Source organism: Lotus japonicus, chromosome 1 (assembly GCF_012489685.1).
Source record: "Lotus japonicus ecotype B-129 chromosome 1, LjGifu_v1.2".
NCBI classification, from domain to species: domain Eukaryota; kingdom Viridiplantae; phylum Streptophyta; class Magnoliopsida; order Fabales; family Fabaceae; genus Lotus; species Lotus japonicus.
In genome coordinates, this window is record NC_080041.1 from 48,353,718 (window position 1) to 48,360,492 (window position 6,775).

The window sequence follows — 6,775 nt, forward strand, 5'->3', positions numbered from 1 at the left end:
ACAATTATTCTACATAATTTTAAACATTAACCACAGCAAAATAGTCTGCATAAGTTTTCAGGATCTGCACTTCCAACAAAAATATTCAAGTCGGAGCAAAAATTGTCAATTAAAAGTTGAGTAAATGGTTTCAACGTTAGTGATGCATGCTTCCCCAAGTTAGGTAACGTGTATACAGCAATTTTGTGTCTTCAAGCAATACACTAAAAGAGATAAGTAAGTGAGGGACTTGCTCTTATAACCCTCTCCCTCTTCTTCTATTCATCACCTCCTGGCCGCCCCATCCTCTTCTCTCTCACGCGTCCGTACTTTTCGAGATTTGGATTTCCCACCCCAAGTATTAGATTTGCCACCCAACATTTTTAAAAAAATGCCAGGAGTACCCTTCGGAACATAATATTCCGAAATATGTTATGTTCGTAAGATAAATTTCCGAAGCCACTGCCATCTGCCTGCAAAATGCCACTGCCACTGGTTTAATTATATAGTTTCGGCAGTTTATGTTCCAAAGCCATTCGGCAGTTTAAGTTTTGAAACCTCTTGGAACTATAAGTTCCGAAACATATGTGCAGAGATGAATGAAGCGCAATACAGAAATAAAGAACATACATTAAAATAAAAAATGTGGTGGGAAATTTAAACATTTGTTATGTAAATCTGGTGGGAGAGAAAGAGAACTTACACACAACCTTGAAACTTGGAGATCTGGAACTTGGTGGCAGGGTGGCAGACTTGTGCAGTCCTTTAATTTCGGAACTTTATGTTCTGCATGATTCTCGTGATTTATATTTCGAAACAGTAAAAATGTAGATTTGCCACCCCTTATTTGTAATGTTTCGGAAATTTATGTACCGAAAGCTATTGGGAATTTATGAACCGAAAGGTTTTGGAACTTTATGTTCCGAAAGGTTTTGGAACTTTATGTTCCGAAACCTTTCTGACGAAGATGATGAGAAACCTCCCCGCTGATGATGAAAGTTGAAGAGGTCGAATGGAATTCGCCGGAATCGCCTCCTTTCAAGGTCGGAAAGTCGAAGAGGGAGAGGATGTCGAAGAGGGAGACGATGGGAGTGAAATGAAATTGAATCGTTTGGAACTGGGAATTATAAAATCGATTAGTTTCGGAACTTAAACTACCGAAACCTTTCGAATATTTATCTCCTATAAAATAACACGGAGGGACATTTTAGTAATTCCCCACTTTAAGTGGGGTGGCAAATCTAATTCTTGGAGTGGGAAATCCAGTTCTCGTCCTTTTCCTCCGTGCCCTGCTCGATCCAGAATCCACAACTTCAACCTCGACGCTGCCGTTTCAACCTTCCTAGACGATACTATCATCAACATCCTCCCCCACCACCGCTGCCGACGCCGTTTCACCCTCCAAGCCCTCTGCGCCCTCTCTGAGCTCTGATACCGCAAGATCCTTTGCAAGAAACCGTCCTCATCCTTCAACGGAACCCACCACAGCGTCTCCCTTTTTCAATCTCCTCCTTCGCTCCCAGCTTTCACCAGAAGCTGTCTTCTTCTCGAGAGCCACTACTTAGGCCTCACCGCTACCGGTTCAACCTTCCTAGACAACACTCACAAAAACAACCTCAAGCTCCCCACAGGCGACGCAACCACCGCCATTTCACTCTTTGAACCCTAATCCCCCCCTCGAGCTCCGATACCGCAGGTCCATCGGCAAGAAACCCTATTTCGCCTGCAACAGAACCCGCCACGGTAGAATCGACCATCTTTAACGAGATCGAATGTATTATCTTCCTTTTTCCTTGCAAATGTATTGCCTTTTTTGGTATTTAATAATCATGTTTGGTTTTCGTTTTGTGGGCATGCAGAAAAACTGTACTTTTGGAACGTATGCAGAAGACCTGTGCATCGACTCATCACATAGGTGAGGATGGTGACCTTGCCTAGCTTTTATCATCAATTTCATGTAGAACATGTTTAAGCTGTTTTTTTATAATTCTAATTAGAATCAGAATTTTTTTACCTCTTGCTTTTACATCTCTTATGATTCTGTTCTTACTAAAAATGCTACACAGTAATTGAACTGTAAACTTTATAGTTTGTACCCTGTTTTTCATTTTCTGGAATTCCTTTTGAAATAATTGATTTGGCCATATAAAGTAGTTATTTTGCAGGGTTTAAAAATGGTCAATTTTTTCTTATGTTGTTCCATTCTTGGTTTTTTTTTGCAAAGTATCTGTATATTTTTTTTCTTGGTTTCATGAAATTTTCCAGGATGGAGATAAAATCATTGAATTACCCTGAGGGTGTCTATGGCTCTATGCTATAGATTAGGCAATGAACTGGAGTTGAATTAGAGGATAAAGTTATAGATGTTAGGGAAGTTGTGGATGTGGTGAAGAGCAAAGACATTGCGGATTATGTTATTTAAACTTCCTCTTTATATTCAAATGCATTTTTGTTCAATCGGTTAACTGATTTTTGTTTTATCAATCTGTTATCACCCTCTATCTGCAGATTGCTACTTATCTTTTGTAGCCTATTTTAAGCAAATTACAATAGAAATTATATATAGCTACAAGTTGAAATTAAATTGATAGTCTTTCAAGAATCCTTAGTTAAGAGTTTCTTGATTTTGCAGGAGAAGCAAATACGAGGATAAGCTTCTGCCTCCTTATTTGGCAATGAGGATTTACTGCAAGTTTAAATAGAAGCAGAAACGTGCTTTAAGCCACTCAGGTTTAGATTCAATGTATTTAGTAGCCAGTCTAAAGATGTGTTTTTATCTATACTTGCATTTTTTGTTCATCTGATTCTTTTTAGAGAAATATGTCGTCTTTTCTCTGCCTTTTTAAAATGTGTTGTTATGTGTAATTCTAATGCAGAGTGATGTTTAAGCATATGGTTTCACTAGGAAGCTGATGTTAACTTTCCTTAGGACATATTACACAGTTAGTGATGTACCTTGCCAGACATTTTACTTGATGAGAATAGTGCATCATTGGAGTGTGACTCATCAGTTGACTTATTGAATGTTAGTATGTAGGAGCCTCTTTGGTCAAATGTAGCAGCATCAAGGCCCCATATCTTTATCGAATTTTAAATAACAATACATATTTGGAAACTTGGGATTTTAAATAACAATACACATTAAGCCCTTTTGTCACAGTTCAATTTGCATTCCAAAGTTTCTTTTTGTCGGTCCATTTTCTTTTACTGAAAGTTAATTTCATGCTGGATACTCGGAGGAGAATGGTGAAGGCTCACTTGCATGTTCAACTTGCATGTTATAGTCATGGTAAATCATGGGTAATATATGCAGTAAATTGCTGCTTGAGATTAATTTATTTACTTTTCTTGAAATACTGTCTTTCACTTACAAGAGTTAAATTACTGAGCTTTGTGCGGGGCGTTGAACAATACAATAAATTGGAAGATCCAACTTTTGAGGAAAATGACATGTTGGACCTAGCTTTTGTGATTTCTGAAACGTGTGTTTCTTATCCAAGTAACTTAGAAACATCAATTTTTATTTTCCATTTTCTTCCCCAAAGTTCTTCTTAGACCAATTTAGTTGTTGTACTGATCACACCTGGGTTGTCAAGTGATCGCTAGACCTGAACTTGATAGAATTCGTTTAGTTATTTCTGCTGCCACTCTAAACTTTGTTGTTGACGGTTTGGTGCTTCTCTGTCGACCGGTCATAGATTTCAGCTACTATTGCTCAATTTATCTAAGCTGGATTCGTTGATTGCAATATTACATGTTTCCTTTCAGATTTTTTATTCTTTTATTTGTAGTGAAGAACTCGGCAGATTTAGTATGGTAAATATGAAGATCTATGGGATAGATTTTCCTGGATTTTATCAGAGTTCTTTTGTAATGGATTTCTTTGTTCCTCACGTCATTGGCTTACTATGTATTGTTGCAGGTATGGTGTTATGTTAAAGCATTTTCAAAACCAGGATCCATCTATTAATGGTTGGGGAAGCAAAGTGGAATTCTCTTGACAGGTGATTTTTGTTTATTGAGCCTAATAATGTAGAATTTCAATAGAAGTTCTAGGAAAATATTTCAATAGAAGTTCTAGGAAAATTTCATCAATTAGCTTTATTTAGTAAGTTTTTTCTGTACTTTAGTTATGGTAAAATGTTCTTTCATAATAAGAGCCCATTGAAAAAATATATGTGCCACAATTAATGAAGTAGATTTTCTTTCTATTGTAGCTTTCTGGGCCATGGAAATGGGTTATAGAATAGTTGAGATTTTACAGTGTTTCACTTTAGTGTGAACTGAAAAATTATCAAGGCAAGCTAAGGAGTTAATGTCTGTGGGAGATAACTAGGAAGACAATTCAACAAATAACATGGGGACTATGTCTGCTTTTAAATTGAAGCAGGGTGATTCGTCTTTATTGGTCTGTATAAACAAATCTCGGGTTGAGTTTTTTTAGTCATTGCTTATCTGTTTCAGCATGAATGTTGCTTTACTTTATCAAGGCAATGATTTTTGCAACTTGGTTTCAGTAACAGGGCAAGGAATGAAGGAATCTCCATGTGATCTGAAGTATGGCGAGTTTAGTTTAATTTGATTAGCTATGCTGACACGTTCTTTCAGCTTTGTTTCGTTGGAAGACCTTGCTCTATTGGTTATTATTGCTTTGAATCTCTTTCAATTAAAGCTTTAAAAATACAAGTTGCAGCGTCTAACATCGTTGCATAATCCATTGGGGCTATGAACCGATTCTTTGACCTTAAAGGAGCTTATAGCTTGCAGTTATTCGATGTAATAGATAGCACTTATGCTGAAGTGTATACTTTTATTATGCTGAAGTGTATACTTTTATTGATACAATTGTAAATTACTGAAAGAAATTGTTGGTTACTTTGTTAAGGAAAAATTTGGGTCAATGTAAACAATGAAACAATGGTCACTTTAAGAAGATATTTTTCGTTAGACCAAAATAAAATAAGATGATATTTTTCACATGGTAATTGTATGGTTGATCCTAAATGAAGGAATGATATAAATGGTATATTTTCTAATTCCATGTTTCTTTACAATAAATTTTTAGAATAATTGTTTAACTTTAACTTTTTAGTACTGTTGTGCATTTTAATCTAAAAACTTTAACTTTTTAAAATTGTTTCTCATTGAAACACCTCTTCCACACATCCCACCCTTCTCATCGCTTCCCCCTTGAAGGAAGGAAAAAAAGTATTTATTAATTTCTTAAATAGATTTTTTTCTTTATCAAAAGTAAGAAAATATTAGTTAATGTCTAAATTATAATATCAAACTTCGCCGTGCAGCGCACGGGGAAAAACCCTAGTCAAAACTCATTTGCTGATTCGTTCCTCCTCGATTCTAATAGCAAAAGCTTGATCTGTGTGCATAAAACTCCATCCAACTTCTATGTCAAAAAAATTCATATTTGTATTTTGCTTAATTGCACATTTGCTACCTGATCTTTCACCATTGTGCAATATGTCTCCCTCCCCGGTTTAAAACGAGCGAATTTTTTTCCTCATGTTTTAATTTGTGAAAATTGGCCTCTTCCATCATTTTTTTCCTCATTTTTTTCCTCTCGATCCCAACAAATCATTTTCCATTGACCAGAGATCGATCAAATCATAATAAAATATTAAATCCTAGACTAAATGTTTAAAAAACTCAATTATCTATCAATTGTGCTTTGAAAATTGTTTGTGCTCGTATTTTATTACTATTTAAGTTCAACATGGAGTATGGTTGCTGGTGCCACACCTATATTAACGCACATATAGCTTGAAGCCTTGAACTATAAGTAAAACTATATACACTACCTATTGGGATATACACACTACACTCATTTGTTTGGGCAGTTTAAAATCTACAAGTCTGGATAATGTTATCTTGATATCCCATTTCCACCTCCACCTTAGGTAAATGAGAAGAAAAAAGAGAGAAATGAGTGATATGATTCGTGATGTAAAAAAAAAATACAAAAAAAGATAAGAACAAAAATATGTGAAAATGAAATGGGGTAAAAGTGAAATGTGTATAAATTATTACCCATCCTTCATTAATCTCGAACAATATTGCATGTGAGTGATTTACCACATAGTGTGGTATTTTTTTCTTGCATTATTGTACCTTTCTGACTACCTATTATCACTATATAAATACTAGATCTGGCAATATAAATGGCTTGTAAAGTAGGACCATTTGCTTACTTGTTCAGCAGCCTCCTTTATTGCTAGCTAGGATGAGGACGCAGGTGGATTTGTCCAATTTGAAAAAATTATTTGAGTACATCTAACCATAAGCTTTATGCAAGTAGAGGAGAGTTTAGGTAAATAGTTTATGATCTACTTAAATAATAGTTTATCTTTATACATATTTTATTTCCTACTTACTTTAATAATTAAGTTTCGTAGATTAATTTATAAAACGTTTAATTAAATTATATACTCAAAAGTGATCATATCTCGCTACATCTTTCAAGATATCATTGGCATCAGTACAAATAAATCTCATTACATCTTTCAAGATAAAAAGTGATCATATCTCTAATAAGTTGTGATGAAAATTTATTCATGTTACATAAACTCAACTGGTACTCAATCACATTTAATCAGCCCAAACATATATGTGCATATGCAAGTAGATTTTTATGTCAACATTTAAATTAGTTACCATAATTTGCTTTATATAATCTAATTTCAGGCGAACTGACTCCATAAATCGCTCCAATTAAAATGTTGGGTGAAATGCATTTTGGTAGAAAAAAATGTATATGTATGTAAGATTTTTTACCCGATTA

General features: G+C 34.9%; 1 long non-coding RNA gene across 2 annotated transcripts; it reads left to right on the forward strand.

Annotated features, from left to right (window-relative positions):
* Window positions 1-1,239: 1,239 nt before the first annotated feature.
* LOC130741213 (uncharacterized) lies at window positions 1,240-4,964 on the forward strand. Of its 2 annotated transcripts, none has more exons than XR_009020353.1 (5): window positions 1,240-1,753; window positions 1,839-1,894; window positions 2,612-2,709; window positions 3,902-3,983; window positions 4,497-4,964. It is a non-coding gene; the product is annotated as an uncharacterized LOC130741213 (long non-coding RNA). The 2 variants fall into 2 exon arrangements; XR_009020348.1 differs by having other exon boundaries at window positions 1,241-1,722.
* The last annotated feature ends 1,811 nt before the right edge of the window (window positions 4,965-6,775 follow it).